Here is a 20,845-nt window from a genome sequence, read left to right as displayed (position 1 = left end):
CATTCTGATAATTGTTCCATTTTTAAAAATACAACTTTGTGCTGATGAACTGTGTTTCGTTTTGAGAAAATATACGTAGGATGGAATTTGAAAATAATATTTATATGAATTGTGTATATCTACCTTGGAATAGTTTAACACCCCATTTTGTGTTTCTTTTTGTGGATGTTGATTGTCTGTAGTCGTCCATTCGAAGTAAATCATTACTTGATAAACGTTTGAAACGATGTGTTTGGGATGGCTTATCATCGACTTGTGATTTGCCGATGTTTGTGTAGATCTGGTTGATGCTGTTATCTCTAACAAACTTTCAATTTCTTCCAGGTCTAAATCATCCGTGCTAAGAGTTGCAACGTTTCCGGGAGATTGATCTTCGAAAATCGACTCAAAATTCCCCAGATCAAAACTTCCGTACTTGGAATCGGCCATCTTGTTGGAATGTAAACAAGACAAGTTGCAGACGACTGTTCGCTGACTGCACGTGGTAACCACAGTAACCAGTCAAATAATGTATTACGACAAAAACTTTTTTATTAAATAAACACTTTGTTAACGTTCACCGATAATTTTGAGTTGTTTGTTTATGTTAACCACAATGTATCACTTCAATGTTTATCCAAAGTTCATTAAGGTACCCGAGTGCAAGGGAATTCCCTCGCTGTGTAAAGGTATTCCCCGACATTCCTCAGGTCCGAAAGTAGTCCGGTTCGGTGGGCGTGGCTTATTTTTTTAGATTCATTGGGAAATGAAATCAAAAGAAATGTTCCCAGTTAACCAATCAGATTGCCAGAATTTTAATGAACACAATAAAAATTTTATTATTTGTGTATACTGGTTCTAATACTTGTGTGTACTGATTATATCACTTGTGTATACTGGTTCTAGTACTTGTGTGTACTGGTTATTGCACTTGTGTATACTGGTTATAACATTGTGTATACTGCTTATATCACTTGCGTATACTGGTTCTAGTACTTGTGTATACTGGTTATAGCACTTGTGTATACTGGTTATAACACTTGTGTATACTGGTTATAGCACTTGTGTATACTGGTTATAGCACTTGTGTATACCGGATATAGCACTTGTGTATACTAGTTATAGCACTTTTGTATACTGGTTATAGCACTTGTGTATACTGGTTATAGCACTTGTGTATACTGGTTATTGCACTTTTGTATACTGGTTATAGCACTTGTGTATACTGGTTATAGCACTTGTGTATACTGGTTATAGCACTTGTGTATACTGGTTATATCACTTGTGTATACTGATTATATCACTTGTGTATACTGGTTCTAGTACTTGTGTGTACTGATTATATCACTTGTGTATACTGGTTCTAGTACTTGTGTGTACTGGTTATTGCACTTGTGTATACTGGTTATAACACTTGTGTATACTGATTATATCACTTGCGTATACTGGTTATATCACATGTGTACACTGGTTATAGCACTTGTGTATACTGGTTTTAGCACTTGTGTATACTGGTTATAACATTTGTGTATACTGATTATAGTACTTCTGTATACTGTGTAGGTGTGTGTATCACAGAACAGCTGATGTCTTCATGTCGGTCGACAATGGAGATGACAGCACGAAGCGTCCATCTGGCACAACACATCCTTGTCCTATCCGGGCATCGAACCCATAACGAGTGAACGCGAGACTACTGCACCACCTGTCTCGTGTGTATCAGTTGTTGCTGGTTTACTTTACTGACCACAGCTGTTTATGTTGATATATTACAGGATGTGAGCGGAGACACAGCACTCCATGATGCGGTGGAGAAAGGCAATCTGGAGGCGGTGGTCGCCATATTGTCGTCGCCAAGAGTGGACGTCAGAATTAAAAATGACAAAGGATTCATGCCGATCCACATGGCAGCGATGAGACAGAATGGAAGGTATCAATCTCAACTGTAACCGAGGTATCCTCCCATTACCCCTACATCCCATTACCCCTACAGCTTATAACAACACAGTTCACGGTCCAATGCACTGCTTATCCCCTTCCTGTTACCTGTTACCTGTTACCTGGACAATGGACTAGCCCAAACACATGAACACAAGATTTAATGTTTTAATTAATCGGTAGATGTTGGGGTGTCGATGTGGGAGTCCCCGGTTCAGGCGGTCGTGAAATCCCTCTAGGTTGTTGTTTGTCCTTGGACCTGTTGTTGAGTGATGGTTCCACAGTGGCAGACGGAATCTTGCGTCGTCGTCGAACCAGGTAGTCACCATGTAATCGTTGAAGGTGGCCGTTCTTGGTACATCGGAGCGTCGTCCATGGCGTCAACCCACGTGTCCTGGATACTGTTCTGGGGTAAAAGGGTTAGTCCAGCCGCTCTTCTTACCCATCTGGGTATTTCCAGATCCTCTCTGTAAGCAACAGCAAGTCCCAGATCCTGGACCTTCCTCCAAATGGCCTGACAGTAGTGGAAGAAGCAACTCTTCGCTTCAGCAGTCGGAAACTCTCTCTCTCTATAGCATGAATTGCCGCCAGCTCAAAGTATTTCTGGACACAGGATGGGGCAAGTGGCCGGTTAAGTCTCTGCTGAACTTCATTCTTGATGAGTCTGAAGAGTCTGGAGTAGGTCTCAGTCTGACGGCCGGGGAGTAAGGTGAAGATGAGGGGATAGGTTGTGGTTCCACGTCTTGCATGTAGGTTGTACATTTGACATAACAAACTCAACATTGCGAAAACCAGCCATGTTGATGTCATGTTAGTTTGTTTCCAACATTTATATACTATGCTAAGTCATCTTAAATTACTTGTCTCATCTCAGTGTCAATTTCAACATTTACTTCATTTCATCTTAACAAACTTTCTCTAACCAAGAACACCTTAATCCTTTCTAAGTTGTATACACAACACTTTAATCGCTCCCATGGGTAAGTTCATTATGCCAGACAGGTAAATGCCGTGTGTTGTTTTAACTAATTGTAGGGGTACGGGGATGTAGGGGTAATGGGATGTAGGGGTAATGGGATACAACCGTAACCAAGGTTGTAACCGTGTCACTCCACTGTAACAATATCCTTACATTCAGATTTACTCCCACTTTACCAAGCAAACACAAATAAATAAAACTGTTTAAAAATCAAAGACATCCCATTTCACCTGACACCATGCATATCAGTTAACACTCCCAAAGTGATGATGTGGCTTAATTATGTATTACAACAACAGGTTTAACCAAGAAAGCCCAGAGAATAATATACGTTTTAACATTAGCTGATCTATTTGAACAGTGCCACTAGCACGACTTTCTTTTATTCGACCTTTCTTGGTATACATATACCCATCTAGCGCTAGCTTGACACCACCTTTATTGTCCCCATGACCCTCCCCTAGACCACCATCTTAACCCCTTACATACAGTTGGGGAAGGAGCATTTGATAATACACGTACATCAGTACTTGATGACCTACTCCAAACATTAAAGAAGGAAGCAGGAAATCCAGTGTCTCTGTAACAACATTTAAAAGACCATCTTAATAAACACCATGCTCACTGCCCTGTCCAACAACACCATGCTCACTGCCCTGTCCAACAACACCATGCTCACTGCCCTGTCCAACAACACCATGCTCACTGCCCTGTCCAACAACACCATGCTCACTGCCCTGTCCAACAACTCCATGCTCACTGCCCTGTCCAACAACACCATGCTCACTGCCCTGTCCAACAACATCAAACCTAGGCGCAAGTGACCAAGTTAAGCCAATTCCCTGAAACAACATTTAGGAGACTTCATTCCATTGTTAAAGTAACAACGTCGTCACTGAGGAGCCTGTGTACATATGGTTTTCACATATGCTACCTACCTGTAACCACTGTCAGCAGTTGGGGGAATTTCATAGAATACGTCATGTTATCACCTGTCAACTCAAAATCAACTCAAAGGGTGTTTTATCCTATGGGTGAAATTTTGGGCTTTTTGTAATGGGGGCATTTAGCCTAGGGCTTTTTGACCGAGGGCTTTTTGTCTGAGTGGGCCTATTGTCTGCCCACCGTCCACATGACAAAATGTCTTATGTCCCTTTCAGCCCTCCATACAAGGTGAGGGAAGTGTTGACAGATTTGTTGACAACACGATTAAAGAATTAACAACAGATTTGCATGATAACTTTACCAGGTAAACCAGAAGGTGCATGGACATATTTCGTCATTCGTATTTCAGTATCGTAGAGAAGATTATCCTGAAGAACAGACAGGTTATAAACGCTGCCAAAGAAGATGGTTGGACGGCTCTCCATCTGGCCGCGTTCAATGACCATACAGATGTTATCAATGTTCTTATCAAGGTAAGTAACATCGAATGCACAATCGGTATCAGATCTCGTTATTATCATCTCTTACTTACTTATGTTGACCAGTGAGGATCTTGGTCAGAATTGGTCTCCAGCAACCCATGCTTGTCGTAAGAGGCGACTAACGGGATCGTTAGGTCAGGCTCGCTGATTTGGCTGACACATGTCATCGTATCCCAATTGCGTAGATAGATGTTCATGATGTTGATCACTAGATTGTCTGGTCCAGACTCGATTATTAACAGACCGCCGCCATATAGCTGGAATACTGCTGAGTGCGGCGTTAAACAACGAACAAACACAACTTCCTCATGTTACTTCTGTGCACCAAGACTCCCATACGAGGAGACAGTAACCCTGAACAAACACAACTTACTTCTGTTACTTCTCTGCACCAAGACTCCCATACGAGGTGACAGTAACCCTGATCAAACTGTGACCGTGCGGCGTGGTGTTTTAGGTCATTTAAATGTCAACTAAATGACGATTCGATTTCTCTTCATAACACATATATTCGGAAATTTTAAACTAAGCGAAAGCAAACGACCAAAGGACAAAATGGTTCCCTCGATTGTACGCCAGTCTGACTAGAGACGCTGTCACTTATAATCTGAGCAATTTCCGATTTCATCAGAGCATTTTCTAACTTGGTATTCGGAACTGCCCATTCACATCCTTTCTTGAGATACGGACATCAAATATGGTGGTCTGACTGCTTCGCTCACTCGAGCAGAGTATTTACGCGATTGACTGGCCGCAAGATCGTTTTCTCGATTCGTTTTTAGAAGCATTGAATTATATTGCATCCACTCTGTTTAGTATTTAAACGTGGAGTTATGATGTCTATAGTCATGAACGCTCAACATTTGAACGGATGGTAGGTTGTACATGTCAGTCGCACAACCATTCCATATTCAGACATCTCTGCAGGAAAGCACATTGTACAATTACGACTGAATCAGCAGCATCTATGTATGAAGCACTATCAAATAGCGACGACACCAGGATGGCCCGTTACAAGCAAATGTCCACTGCTGACCAAGAAATACAGGGTAGCACGTGGTACAAGTCAAAATCCGAAGGAACATCTGTTTGGGTACAAGTGCATCACATTTGGACAAGTTGCTACAAATAACGTTTTGAAACTGAAGTTTAACCTTGACCTTGGACGTTGTAACCTTGATAAAGCAGCTGTGTCCCTCTTGTCCTCAGTACAAGGCTGACCTGAGAGCAAACAGCGCGTTACAACAAACAGCGCTACATCTGGCTTGTGAGAAGGCCAACTTCGACCCTGTCAAGACACTTGTGGACAATGGTAAGGAATATATAGGGTGTATACGTAAATAAGTGAATGAGCTTGTTAGGCGTCACCATGAACAGTACTACAGTTAAATCATGGCATGTCAGCGTACATCAGAAGCCCACTACGCACATTGTCAACTTAACGACGTTGTAGAATGTTACGAACACAAGTTCGGCTCTTACAAACCAAGAATCTTAATCTGAGTAAACCTCGGATTCGAACCCATGATCAATGTATTGTGGCAGGCTAGATCACTACCTAGTTTAGTATCATGCCAAGAGGCAACCACTGCTTTTGTCACACACTGTAAAAGAATGTTACATTTCTCATATCGATATCTCAAATGTCAGAAGAAGTTTCATCAAGGCAGCTATCCAACAAAGTAAGACATCGATTTAACTTCTTGTCACAAGCGTTATTAAACGGAATGTATAAATTTCCCTTTCAAAATCCTCAACTTATTAGGAAATAAAGGTGCTCTTTGATTGAAGAGTTAATGTTTGTGGAAGGCTGGATATAATATGATCGCGTGGGAGAGGGTGAGGGTGTGAGGGTGGGGGTGGGCGTGGGCGTGGGCGTGGGCGTGGGTGGGTGGGCGGTACATAGTGATATTTAATGAGTGTACGTAGCAAATATTGACCCTGGGCGGTACGTGTGACCAGTGTATACGTTGTATATTTAATTAATTGTAAGTGGAGCGAGATACGGGTAATTAAGATATTGACCTGCCGGCGCCTACAGAAAGGGAATACACTATTGACTACGTGTCAATCGGCCAGTCGTTTAGTGTAACTCGATGGTTATATTTACTTCAAGACTAAATCTAATGCTAGCACAACCCAAAGCCGGCTTCATACTGCACACTGACGTATTTTAAGAAATGGTGCATATTGCTACGGCAAAAGCCGGCACAGAAGAATTTACGTTTCTCTCCCCTTACAAGAAACTGAAGTCTGTTCCATTCGAAACAAGTGAGGGGCGGTGGGGTAGCCTAGTGGTTAAAGCGTTCACTCGTCACTGTGAAGACCTGGGTTTGATTCCTCACATGGGTACAATGTGTTAAGCCCATTTCTGGTGGCACCTGCAGTGATATTGCTGGATGATTGCAAAAAGCGGCGTAAAACCATATTCAGTCAGTCAGTCAGTCAGTCAGTCGAAACAAGTGACTTCGTTCAGGACTTTGGTTTTTTTAATTTTTAATTTTTTATTGGTTCCCAAGATTAAACTGTTACATATATACAAAGCCGTGATACATACGGCTTAAAGTAATATGGCTACATGATGTACAGGTGAGATATTACTGTATTAATATTTTTATAAACATGCGTAATTCATTAAATAGATAATGTATACATAATGCCAGGTACAAATCAATACAGTTTGAGTCATCTAAGTACTGGGGAGAGAAGACTCCATTTATGATGGAAATTATTTATTTTGTTATTTTTTGTTGATATATGATTTTCCACAGAGAATATTTTTCTTTGAGAGTTTTTATGTAACACATTTTCCAATCAACTGCCATTGAATCATTTGAAGTATATGTAACTGGATATTGTCTTACAGGCGCCGAGGTAAATGCTCAAGACAAAGATGGCGACACCCCTCTCCATATCACAATGATGGGGCAGACTGGAGGGTTGATGGTAGGTGGGAATGATTGTGTCTTTAATGGGGATGGGTGTCTTAGCGGGAACGTTCATATATTCACTGGTCTTCGGGTGTTTGAAAACGATCTCCAGAATCGGTAAAACACTGTTGTCTTGTATGGGTTGTATGTGAAGAGGCTGTCCCGGCTGTTCCAGTAGCTTCCCTGAGTAGAGCTTCGTGCAGCATCAATTAACAGCCTCGTGGAGCCATATTGAACATTATAATGTGGACACATTCACATATGTACGAGATTCACATCGACATAACAATACTTTATGTCCATCCAGCTGCAACTTCTGATGGGTCAACTTCCCCGGATGGACGAGGAAGCAAGAGTGCGAATCGCCACCTTCCTTATCGAGCACAGAGCTAACCCGGATATTCGTAACCATAGCAACATGACGCCGTCTGATGTGTGCCGGAGTGACAGAATAAAGGAGGCAGTAGCCTCGTTCCGAAAGTCAAAGTGAGTTGCAACTGTCGATTCAAGTGTTTTCAGCTGACGTCACCACAGGTCGTGCAGGGATATAAAGTGTATGTAAGATCAGGAATTTGTCTTTTCCCCACGCTTCATACAGCAATGACGTTTTTAATGTTGTGCAACAGGAATCTGTGCGAAGTTTGGATTTTAGACGGAGTTTCATAGCCAGCATGAACACAGATTATATTTTGCAGTGGTTATTTATATTCATCATTTTAATTATTAACAACTCCAGGGAGTCGGGCCGGTCCACCAGTTCCCGTGGACGGCTGCTGCTATGCTCCAAGTGTCAGAACGTCAGAGCCTCTGCTGTCTACCTGCCTTGTGGCCACAAGGACACCTGTCCCCGCTGCTGCAAGTCTGTACGTCAGTGTGGCATCTGTGACAGGGACGTCCACAGAAGAGTCGGAGAAGGTGAGAGGAACGCTGCAACATCATCGTTGTATCACCAGTATCTCACGCTGGTCTTTGAAGGTGAAAATGTTGTGTCAAACCCTTGTGTCAGCACTGTATCAGTGGTCGTGGCTTTCACAAACGTCATAGCGGCGGCGGGGTAGCCTCGTGGTTAAAGCGTTCGCTCGTCACCCCGAAGACCCTGGTTCGATTCCAACATAGGTACAATGTGTGAAACACATTTCTGGTGTCCCCTACATTATTGCTGGAATGTTGCCCTCACTCACTCTGATAGGTTGTCCACGTGTGTCCAGCATTCTGTTTGTATCCCCGGCAATAGAATACGGTGATATGATGTCTCAGTCTCTAAAGAAATTAACTTTTGCATCCCATGATTCATTATACGTCACAAATGCATATGCACAGAGGCACAGGCCAAACCACGCTAGCCGAACAATACTGACATCAGACTAAGGATTGAGGCCGATAATTTCCTAATCCTGTTTACCCCTAGATGACGGACAGTGCTGCATAGTAACTGTCATATTGTATTTCAAGACATTTTGTTATGTCTGCGTATGAGATAATAATTTAAAAATGTCTTCTTCTCCTTCTTCTCTATGTATTTAATGGGTATCGTGTATTTTTGCAGATGGAAAAAAGATCGGCGATGATTGCTCCATCCAGTAACTGTGCTTAGCCGAGGAGAAGAAATGTGCAGTTTAGGGTGCATGCATACCACGTCCGATGTCTTATGCGATGCGTTGCGTTGAGTGTTTGCTATAGTAGACCATTGTAAACTTGTAGATATTCCTTATATATAAATACTCCTTCAGACTGATCAACATCAAATATTTACATCTGTATATTAGGCAAAGAAGTTAAACATCAAACGTAGTGTGCGTGCAACGTTACGCCTATCTGTATCGTGTATGTTTGTGCAGGCAAGTTATTTTCCATCACATATGTCGAGGACAATCGATTTCGAGACAAGAAGAGTCTCTCTACATCAATAGTCACGAATAGTCCGAAGCAAAGAGCGCAGAACACACAAAACCTCTTGGTTTCCTAGATGGTTCCAAACATGCGTCACAATAGGTAGCGATAAATCCGTTGCATAAAGGATATATACAGTAAAAATCTGAATTCCAATCATTTAAAAAACATGTAAAAATACAGCTTGAAGAAACATTTTTTTCTGAAGTCAACATTTATGTCCAATAATGTTAAAAAAACTAATTGTGTTCCGGAAACGGCCTGAGTTAAAGAGCAGTGTTGACATCACGTGACCTGACGTCAAAGTGGCAAGTTGACTCGCTGCTTCAGGATGGTGTTGAGTAGATAACTAGCGTTCGGCATGACACCACCAGACAGTAACACCAATCAAAATGTTGAAGTTTCGCACTAGGACCTATTTAACACATATTCGCACATTTCAATATTAGTCAGTTGTTAGCTGAAATAGTCTTGGCAGCAGCACAGAAGGCGAGGTGGATCTATCACGTGACAAAGATCAATCAGATGTCACTACGTAAACACACAAATATCTAATTTGCAACGTAAAACACTAATGCCTCGATGGCGAAACTTCATTAATGACAGATGTTATACATTTGTTTTCTTACTTCAATCTTAAATAATCTCCGATGAAAATTGGACCTGAAAGTAATTTCACAAATCGAGCATATGTTCATAAATTTTTGAACAAGCATAAACACATACTAATGAACAGATGGTCTAGGATATAAACATGATATCATCCGATCCAATGTTGTTTGTAAGTGAATATCACAACGATGTTAGCAGATGTTTCTGTAGTGAACTGTGTAACCTCCTAAATCCGGACTGACCACTTCACTGAGTAGTCACTTATCTTTTGGAAACGTGTATCTAATTGTAAGTACAAAGAATCGTCCAGATTGTCTGTTTCCGGTTTAACGGGATTTCACATTAACGGACACTTGTATACTTGTTATTTTATATAATCAAATATATGTATTTCAGAATGTCTTGTTGAAATTGTTTTATTTATATATCATGATTAATAGTGTCTTGAATTTCTTGTGTCCATTTGCAACTCCAGTTTCGTTTTTAGCAGAGTTTGATTACGGTTACTCTGGGCTGTAACCTTCCACGCTTTCATCATCAAAATTCGATTGCACAAAATATGTCGTTATGCTTTGAAAACCGTTGTTTTCCAATAGGGACTGCCCAAGAATGACAGTGTATCACAACGTCAGGACAGTATTATTCTGTTCCCCAGTATTGCGAGTGAGTGAGTTTAGTTTTACGCCGAACTCAACAATATTCCTGCTATATGGCGGCGGTCTGTAAATAACCGAGTCTGGACCAGACAATCCAGCGATCAACAGCATGAGCACCGATTTGCGCAATTGGCAACCGATGACGTGTCAACCACGTCTACTACATACTACAAATGTTCACCAGATCACATCCAGATTATACAACGTAGGTCAGCTTAATCGAACGCTCTGCTTTTAACGATCATACAGAAATCGGATATGACGAACAATCACATTCACTTGTAACGAGAAAAGCGTCATATATGAACTAAAATGAACCATCAGATATGACGAATGGTCAGATATGTAAATAACGGGTGGATCCCGTTCCTGCATTACGATGATGTCTGGGATGAAATCGAATGGGCCTCAATTCTTCATGAATTCACTCTATTTTGCTCGCCTGAGACTACTTCATTATCCTCAATACAAATCAACTCCAGAGACAGTAGTAGCATAGACTAGTATCATTGGCAGTTCACAGTCTAGCAGCAATAGAGGGCAGTAATTTAGAATCAGTTTTCAATTCTCTAAACTAAATACAACAAAGAGAAGACGTAAATATCTGAACAACCATCTGAGGATGACCACCTCGTCAGACCCTGAACACCTGAGATGAACATCCCCCGCAGCCTAAACACCCATCTGAGGATAAACACCCCCCTGAGAATTAACACCAAGCCTAAACTCACTTCCTAGTGTTCCCAACTGTCCAAGCTGTCTTCTCAGGCTGAACATGCATCTGAAGCACCCATCCAAGGATGGGTTTGTACATAGTGTTCCCTCATCAGCAACATCTGAAGCACCCATCCAAGGATGAGCTTGTACAAAGTGTTCCCTCATCAGCAAGAAGCACCCATCCAAGGATGAGCTTGTACATAGTGTTCCCTCATCAGCAACATCTGAGCAATCATGAGCTTGTACATAGTGTTCCCTCATCAGCAACATCTGAAGCACCCATCCAAGGATGAGCTTGTACATAGTGTTCCCTCATCAGCAACATCTGAAGCACCCATCCAAGGATGAGTTTGTACATAGTGTTCCCTCATCAGCAACATCTGAAGCACCCATCCAAGGATGAGCTTGTACATAGTGTTCCCTTATCAGCAACATCTGAAGCACCCATCCAAGGATGAGCTTGTACATAGTGTTCCCTCATCAGCAACATCTGAAGCACCCATCCAAGGATGAGCTTGTACATAGTGTTCCCTTCAGCAACATCTGATCAGCAACATCTGAAGCACCCATCCAAGGATGAGCTTGTACATAGTGTTCCCTCATCAGCAACATCTGAAGCAATCCAGATTTTAATTCTTATATTAAAATGTAGTATTCAATAAATTAACAACAAATGAAGGACAAGGCATTAAATAATGACAGGGATGATCAGATCTTTCAGACAGCAAGCTCACACTGATAATTAAATAATATTAATAATTTCTTCTTATATTTTCTTGAGAATGTTTTCCACAGAATTCGGTGCAAATCAGACAATATGAATCCAGTGAACCTCAAAACAAACATATTTGGCCAAAGTTGTTTAATACTTCATCATATATTCTCAATTCAGTGTGGAAAATCTGACACATACAGATCTAATAGTCAGAATAGCATGTTCTGACAAGGCCAAAGGCAATAATTGTCTTTTACACCCTGTGTTTCGCCAGATAATGGCGACTGTTCAATCTCTGGTGTTATTGTTTCTATTTCCATTTTTGCACTCATTGCAATATTAAAAACATCTCACAATTTCCGGAAGTAATTACACTGAACAAGATGTTTTTTCCGAATGTGCCGGCCAAGGAACCTGCTTTCTGCCCAGTACACAGAAACTGGTATCTCTGGAACTGGTGTCCCTGAAACTGGTGTCCCTGAAAATGGTATCCCTGAAACTGGTGTCCCTGGAACTGGTGTCCCTGAAAATGGTGTCCCTGGAACTGGTGTCCCTGAAACTGGTGTCCCTGAAACTGGTGTCCCTGGAACTGGTGTCCCAGAAACTGGTGTCCCTGGAACTGGTGTCCTGAAACTGGTGTCCCAGGAACTGGTGTCCCTGAAACTGGTGTCCCTGAAGCTGGTGTCCCTGAAACTGGTGTCCCTGGAACTGGTGTCCTGAAACTGGTGTCCCTGGAACTGGTGTCCCTAAAACTGGTGTCCCTGGAACTGGTGTCTCTGAAACTGGTGTCCCAGGAATTGGTGTCCCTGGAACTGGTGTCCCTGAAGCTGGTGTCCCTGAAACTGGTGTCCCTGAAACTGGTGTCCCGGAAACTGGTTTCCATGGAGCTGGTGTCCCTGAAACTGGTGTCCATGAAGCTGGTGTCCCTGAAACTTGTGTCCCTGAAACTGGTATCCCTGGAACTGGTGTTCCAGGAACTGGTGTCCCAGAAACTGGTTTCCCGGAAACTGGTGTCCCGGAAACTGCTGTCCCTGAAACTGCTGTCCCTGAAAATGGTGTCCCTGGAACTGGTGTCCTGAAACTGGTGTCCCTGGAACTGGTGTCCCTGAAACTGGTGTCCCTGAAACTGGTGTCCTTGAAACTGGTGTCCCTGGAACTGGTGTCCTGAAACTGGTGTCCCAGGAACTGGTGTCCCTGAAACTGGTGTCCCTGGAACTGGTGTCCCTGAAACTGGTGTCCCTGAAACTGGTGTCCCTGGAACTGGTGTCCTGAAACTGGTGTCCCTGGAACTGGTGTCCCTGAAACTGGTGTCCCTGGAACTGGTGTCCATGAAACTGGTGTCCCTGAAACTGGTGTCCCTGGAACTGGTGTCCCTGAAACTGGTTTCCCAGAAACTGGTGTCCCTGAAACTGGTGTCCCTGAAACTGGTGTCCCTGGAACTGGTGTCCCTGGAACTGGTGTCCCTGAAACTGGTGTCCCTGAAACTGGTGTCCCTGGAACTGGTGTCCTGAAACTGGTGTCCCTGGAACTGGTGTCCCTGAAACTGGTGTCCCTGAACTGGTGTCCCTGAAACTGGTGTCCCTGAAACTGGTGTCCCTGGAACTGGTGTCCCTGAAACTGGTGTCCCTGGAACTGGTGTCCCTGAAACTGGTGTCCCTGAAACTGGTGTCCCTGAAACTGAAACTGGTGTCCCTGGAACTGGTGTCCTGAAACTGGTGTCCCTGGAACTGGTGTCCCTGAAACTGGTGTCCCTGGAACTGGTGTCCCTGGAAGTGGTGTCCCTGAAACTGGTGTCCCTGAAACTGGTGTCCCTGGAACTGGTGTCCCTGGAACTGGTGTCCCTGAAACTGGTGTCCCTGGAACTGGTGTCCCTGAAACTGGTGTCCCTGGAACTGGTGTCCTGAAACTGGTGTCCCTGAAAATGGTGTCCCTGGAACTGGTGTCCCTGGAACTGGTGTCCCTGAAACTGGTGTCCCTGGACTGGTGTCCCTGAAACTGGTGTCCCTGAAACTGGTGTCTCTGAAACTGGTGTTCCAGAAACTGGTGTCCCTGGAACTGGTGTCCCTGAAACTGGTGTCCCTGGAACTGGTGTCCTGAAACTGGTGTTCCAGGAACTGGTGTCCCTGAAACTGGTGACCCTGAAGCTGGTGTCCCTGAAACTGGTGTCCCGGAAACTGGTGTCCCTGGAACTGGTGTCCTGAAACTGGTGTCCAAGGTTCTGGTGTCCCTGAAACTGGTGTCCCTGAAGCTGGTGTCCCTGAAACTGGTGTCCCTGGAACTGGTGTCCTGAAACTGGTGACCCGGAAACTGGTGTCCCTGAAACTGGTTTCCCTGGAACTGGTGTCCCGGAAACTTTTGTGTCCCGGAAACTGGTGTTCCTGATCACCCACGCATGTGTAACACAAACTGGAAATATTGATAGCAATAAGCCCACTCATATGGAACTAGGCACAAGTCGGTGTAGACTGAGCTGGAACCGTGAACTGTTTACAAAGTAAATTTACATTCAGCTTCGTACAGTCACTGCATGAGATAATTACAGTTGAAGCCACGTTAAGTCACATGCAGCCATCGTGTGTGTCATTGAGTAGGTCATTGCATGCGTGATGCATTGTGTGTCCCTTTGTGTGAGACATTGTGTGTGTCTGTGTGGGTGTGGTCCCGTAATTTCGACCTTTGGATGGGTGTAAAAATAGACTGGTCGGTTTGGAGGGGTATGTCTTTTAGAGCGAATTGTTTCAGACAATGGGCAGTGAATGTTTTCACAAGGGCACAGTTAATGTTCCCCGGTAAATAACTGAACAAGGATCACGCTGTAAGATGTAATATTCATTTTTGGATTCATTAGGGCAGTAATTTCTATTCTCTACAGGATAAATAGTACATACAAATAAAGTTGATAGCTGTCTTTATATGAAATAACATAACAGATGATTTTATTTTGAAAGCTGGAATTGCTGGAGTACCCAGGGTTCAATATTGGGGCCGCTCTTGTTTATTGTTTATATAAATGATATAGTTGAAGGTCTAAAATATAATATACGCCTTTTCGCGGATGATACTTCTCTATATGCGATGATTGATGATCCCGAAGTAAATGCTTTTGTAATGAACGATGATTTATTTACAGCGAATTGCCGAATGGGCAGACAAATGGTCAGTATCTTTTAACCCTAATAAGACAGAGTCAATACGCTTTACTCGTAAACTGCATCCAACTCCAATGTCGAATCTAACCATGAATGGTAATGTCATTAATTCCGTTCAAAGCCATAAACATTTAGGTCTTATACTTCAACATGATTGCTAATGGAATGAACACATTAACGACTGTGCTATAAAAAGTTGCACCAATGGGGAATTGTCTAAGAAGCTCCAAATGTACAAACAGTTCAGTAGACATTACCGGTTTTTAATTATTGCAGTCATATATGGGATACTTGTACTAAACAGCAAGCAGATACACTTGAAAAGCTCAATATTGATGCTCTGAAACCCGTGTGTGGTGATATTCGTGGTACCAGCCACTTCCTTATTTACCTTCGTTCTGTACAGGTCCGTGGTTGTGGTCGATAGGTATTTTCGAAATCATATCGTTCACTGTTGAGACTTTTGATCTGCAGTCTTCCTGAATGCATCTCCACGAGATCCATTCTTCCCTTTTCCTCTTGTGCACAATGTACATATAAGCATTTACACATAGGTTTCTTCCACCACGAGAAGTAGGAAGAAACTTGTAGTCTAATCGTGTATTTGCCATAACTGAAGTTGTGCTGTGACGAGAACTTTTGTGACTGAGCCGAGGTGGACGTGTTCCAACACGACAGACAGGAGGCATTGTTGTGTCTTTCTAGATGCACAGACAGAGCCATGACGTCATCCACATATTATTAGTTTTCAAATTGTGAAACAAATATCATTCGTTCTATGCTGTTGAATAACAAATGACGTATATGAAAGGAATTAGAGTCTCCTTTCATTTTGTACATATACATGTTGGTGCAAGGAGCAATTGCAGAGCACTGTCAGATGCGGGATTACTGATTCATATCACAAAACACATGTGGCCCGAGAATATGATCATTGAAAAACCTACCTTGCAAGACTGCCTCGAGTCGTGCGATACAGAGATGTCTATGTACCTTGACCCGGAATATTGTCTTAGACTTCCTTGTTAAAGGGGCACTGATCCAGAGCAATTTCCGTGGACTGGTTGTTGCGAAAATACGAAAATAGGATTGCAGCGATTCGACATGGCGTGTTGCAACTTGTTCAAGGACCTGTTCGGTTGACTGTTGAAACACAAACATTGTGCAGTCCATAATAGTCGCCTTCAGCGCTGATCACTATGTTCATCCGTTTAGATATTATTTCATAGGTGAGTACAAAATCCTGTTAAATTACATGATGTGTATCCTTATCGGAATCCTTGTTCTAAAGTTTTGTGATTACTGAGTTCATATTGATTGTTAGAATCCTGTGACGACGAACTGTTCGTGATCAATTTTCAATATCGGAAATATTGTCTGTCTGCTATAGGTGACATGTACCTCGTGTCAATTGTGTATGCAGTAGTCATGTTATGATATTATTATTATCATTTTTAATATTTTGTAAAGAACTCACAGAATTACAGAAAAGACATTGTCATACTGTGTACTCGTGAGAACTCGTGCTATTGTTGACAGCTTCAAGGCCACGTTCAGCTGACTGCATAGGTGAATCAATGAACGAGTGTTGTTTTAGTTAATCAATAGTGTTACGGCTGTATCTCGGAGACCTTAGGGGCGGCCGGGTAGCCAAGCGGTTAAAGCGTCCGCTTGTCACGCTAAATCGGTACCTGTATATGCTAGCAGTATCAGGATTGATAGGCCAGTATATGCACCATGTATGTCGGTAATGTGTCTGTATATGGTTACAATGTCAGGATTGATAGGCCAGTATATGCACCATGTATGTCGGTAATGTGTCTGTATATGGTTACAATGTCAGGATTGATAGGTCAGTATATGCACCATGTATGTCGGTAATGTGTCTGTATATGGTTACAATGTCAGGATTGATAGGCCAGTATATGCACCATGTATGTCGGTACTGTGTCTGTATATGGTTACAATGTCAGGATTGATAGGCCAGTATATGCACCATGTATGTCGGTACTGTGTCTGTATATGGTTACAATGTCAGGATTGATAGACCGGTATATGCACCATGTATGTCGGTAATGTGTCTGTACATGCCCCCTCAAACACTCTTCCAATGGCTGCGTATAGTCTGTCTCACAGTCCTTCAACCTCATTATTTTCATTAACGCATAGCCCTCCTTGCAATGCTAACGTCATACGTGAAGCAAACCAAGTTGTCCGCCGTCATTGTCCTCTCTAGGGGTCATCTGTTACACACTCCCCGGGATTGTACAGTGTGACCGCTTGATCTATCATTGTAGGCTCCTGGGAACTCACGAACCCCGCGGAACACCCCGACCGTGTTGTGTACAAAGCCAGGTATTACAGATGCAACTAGTAAACAGCATACGGTCACAACATTATTAGCAGGTGTAATCTTTATCACACTATAATTATTGCTGGGACATCACATAAGATTGATATATTTTGACCTCGCAGCACAATATGACAGTTGATTCTAATACAAGCTATAGCTCTGTTGTAATGTTTCAATTGAAGCAGTGTTGTGATTACACATTAAACTCCTGTGTGTGGGGAGGGGATGGGGTGGGGGTGGTATTCCCGAAGCCCCGTGACAGTGTAGGATATAATCACGCATGACTCCCCTGTGGACATGGTCCCTTACAGCTGCACGGTCAACAAGGTCGTTATGACATTAATACACACAATGCTTTGACGATTATAGCATTGTACATTGGGACTGACGGGCACCTGCCACACAGTAGTCAATAACCGGTATTGCCAAGGACAGGCTGTAGGAAGCAGTACACCAAAGAAGGTATGTCTCAAAACAGTCAGATACACTTGTCTGCTATACACTTGTCATATACATGTGTTAAACAGTCAACCTGCTCTCCAAGGACAAAGATCGGGCAAGGCACACCGGCATGTGTCGCCTAGTTTGCATATCTATTGATTTCAGTTCCGGTTTAGTGCAGGTATGCAGTGTGGGTGACAGGGGGCACACCATTAGACATACGACCTATAAGTTATATAGTTATATACCCTTTACAATCGTTATTATCCACTATTTGTTTCAAGTACCTATTTAATTAAATGACCTAATGCCTGAGTAGCTTCACGTGACGAGCGAATGTTTTCTAGCCTAGCGACCGTTGCTACTATAAGCAAGGGAATGTGATCGTATCCCGAGATAGATATCCATTCATTGTAGGGAGCATAGACACGTGAACTGTCATTGTCAGACAGCATACACTCCGTCACGGGAGGTAACTCACTTGATCTAGAGACATGACTACAGCATGGGCACTCAGTGTAATAACTTGATCATGTCGTTTCCAGACACTGTTTACATTTAACCTCAATAACAGTATGTAGTCTGAATCGCCTTCTTAATCTGAAGTAAACATGGTCTTCAGTTCCGTCAGGTGCACAATCATGTACGCTGAAGCGCTTGGGCGGAACACCTTTGGCTTTACGGAGAGATAAACAAGAAAGTTATAAAACCATGTCCTAAATTCACACACAATGCGTAATTACACCCATGAAAAGATTTCAAACTAGAGTGCTTGCTGATGTGCATGGGAGTAAAGCATAGTGTGGGAAAACTGTATACAACAGACTGACTCCCCGGTAAACTTCTTCTTGATACCTGGAGAACGCTGTGTGGAGCTAGACGTGGTGTAACATGTGTTATAAATAAATTGATCTACAGTCTTTTAAGAAAGTTAGACACATCAAGACATTTTGTTAATATTACAACATCATAAACAATATTGATCCCGAATATCTGTGTAATCTCGTTCCGCCTCAGAGGGATATAGCTAATCAGTAAAAAGAAATGTCATGCAGTTATAAAAATTGTTCCATTATATATCACTCCATTGTCCCATTATGCATCTCTCCATTGTCCCATTATACATCACTCCATTGTCCCATTATACATCAGTCCATTGTTCCATCATACATCACTCCATTGTCCCATTATACATCACTCCATTGTCCCATCATACATCACTCCATTGTCCCATCATACATCACTCCATTGTCCCATCATACATCACTCCATTGTTCCATTATACATCACTCCATTGTCCCATCATACATCACTCCATTGTCCCATCATACATCACTCCATTGTCCCATTATACATCACTCCATTGTCCCATCATACATCACTCCATTGTCCCATCATACATCACTCCATTGTACCATCATACATCACTCCATTGTACCATCATACATCCCTCTATTGTCCCATCATACATCACCCCATTGTCCCATTATACACCACTCCATTGTCCCATCATACATCACTCCATTGTCCCATCATACATCACTCCATTGTCCCATCATACATCACTCCATTGTTCCATTATATATCACTCCATTGTTCCATCATACATCACTCCATTGTTCCATTATATATCACTCCATTGTCCCATTATGCATCACTCCAATGTCCCATCATACATCACTCCATTGTCCCATCATACATCACTCTATTGTCCCATTATACATCACTCCATTGTTGAGTTATACATCACTCCATTGTCCCATAATACATCACTCCATTGTCCCAGCATACATCACTCCATTGTCCCATTATGCATCACTCCATTGTCCCATCATATATCACTCCATTGTCCCATTATACATCACTCCATTGTTGAGTTATACATCACTCCATTGTCCCATTATACATCACTCCATTGTCCCATCATACATCACTCCATTGTCCCATTATACACCACTCCATTGTCCCATCATACATCACTCCATTGTCCCATCATACATCACTCCATTGTCCCATCATACATCACTCCATTGTTCCATTATATATCACTCCATTGTTCCATCATACATCACTCCATTGTTCCATTATATATCACTCCATTGTCCCATTATGCATCACTCCAATGTCCCATCATACATCACTCCATTGTCCCATCATACATCACTCCATTGTCCCATTATACATCACTCCATTGTTGAGTTATACATCACTCCATTGTCCCATTATACATCACTCCATTGTCCCATCATACATCACTCCATTGTCCCATCCTAATCACTCCATTGTCCCATTATACGTCACTCCATTGTCCCATCATACATCACTCCATTGTCCCATCATGCATCACTCCATTATCCTATCTTACATCAAGTATGGCACATTTGAGGCAAATCGAAGGACAGAGAGCTATCGGAATGGTCCAACAGGGGGCTGATCATACCGTCATTGCCAGAACATTCGGTTGCACCCGAGCAACTGTCATCAGACTGATGCAACGACTAAGACAAACAGTCTTAGTTTGTCTTAGTCGTAATTTACGTGATTGCGAATGTTGTTGATGAATTCTGCTTGTTGTACTTTGGTATCCATCGTTTGTGAATGGTATTTAGAAAGGAAAGTTATACGTATTTTATTTTCAATATATTTTAGTTGACAGGTTGTATAATTGGCGAGTGAAAATGTAGTTAGATCTACATGCCCGATGAAAAATCGTCTCAGCCAGCTGCTGAGACTGGGAAGCGTATTTTCTACCAAATAATCTATCCGGCAATTCACGTTCGTGTAAGATATTAGCAGGGGAAAGGTAACTGAATTATGTTGTTTGTTGCTTTTTCTCAAAACTTCCTATCCGGATAAAAACCGTGAACACAACCACATGTGCAAGTTGCAGATCGTTTCGGTATTTATAAAAAGATTGTCAAAACTGCGCGTGTCACCTTTATATATTTATCCTTTGTTCAAATTTAGTTAAATTTGAAGTTTGTGAAAACATGGGTTTCTACCTTTCAAGGAACAACGCAGGAAAACAATATCCCGTCTACTACTTCGTCCAGCTTGTT

The 20,845-nt window shown here is 42.4% G+C and overlaps 1 protein-coding gene across 2 annotated transcripts in view; it reads left to right on the top strand.

Moving 5' to 3' along the window:
- Window positions 1–20,845, top strand: part of LOC124267820 (E3 ubiquitin-protein ligase MIB2-like) — a 72,882-nt gene that overhangs the window by 21,596 nt on the left and 30,441 nt on the right. Inside the window, exon 1 of one of the 2 annotated variants that reach the window (XM_046702817.1) lies at window positions 15,912–16,221. The exons of the other annotated variant lie outside the window; for it this stretch is intronic. The gene's annotated coding sequence lies outside the window, so the exon portion shown is untranslated. Of the gene's footprint in view, window positions 1–15,911; window positions 16,222–20,845 lie in introns of those variants that run through there. 2 annotated transcript variants of the gene reach the window in all.

Source organism: Haliotis rubra, unplaced genomic scaffold, assembly GCF_003918875.1.
Source record: "Haliotis rubra isolate DU_JTF1 unplaced genomic scaffold, ASM391887v1 Scf134, whole genome shotgun sequence".
Lineage (NCBI taxonomy): Eukaryota > Metazoa > Mollusca > Gastropoda > Lepetellida > Haliotidae > Haliotis > Haliotis rubra.
The sequence above is the reverse complement of the archived record's forward strand: the minus strand, read 5'-3'. Positions and strand labels throughout refer to the sequence as shown.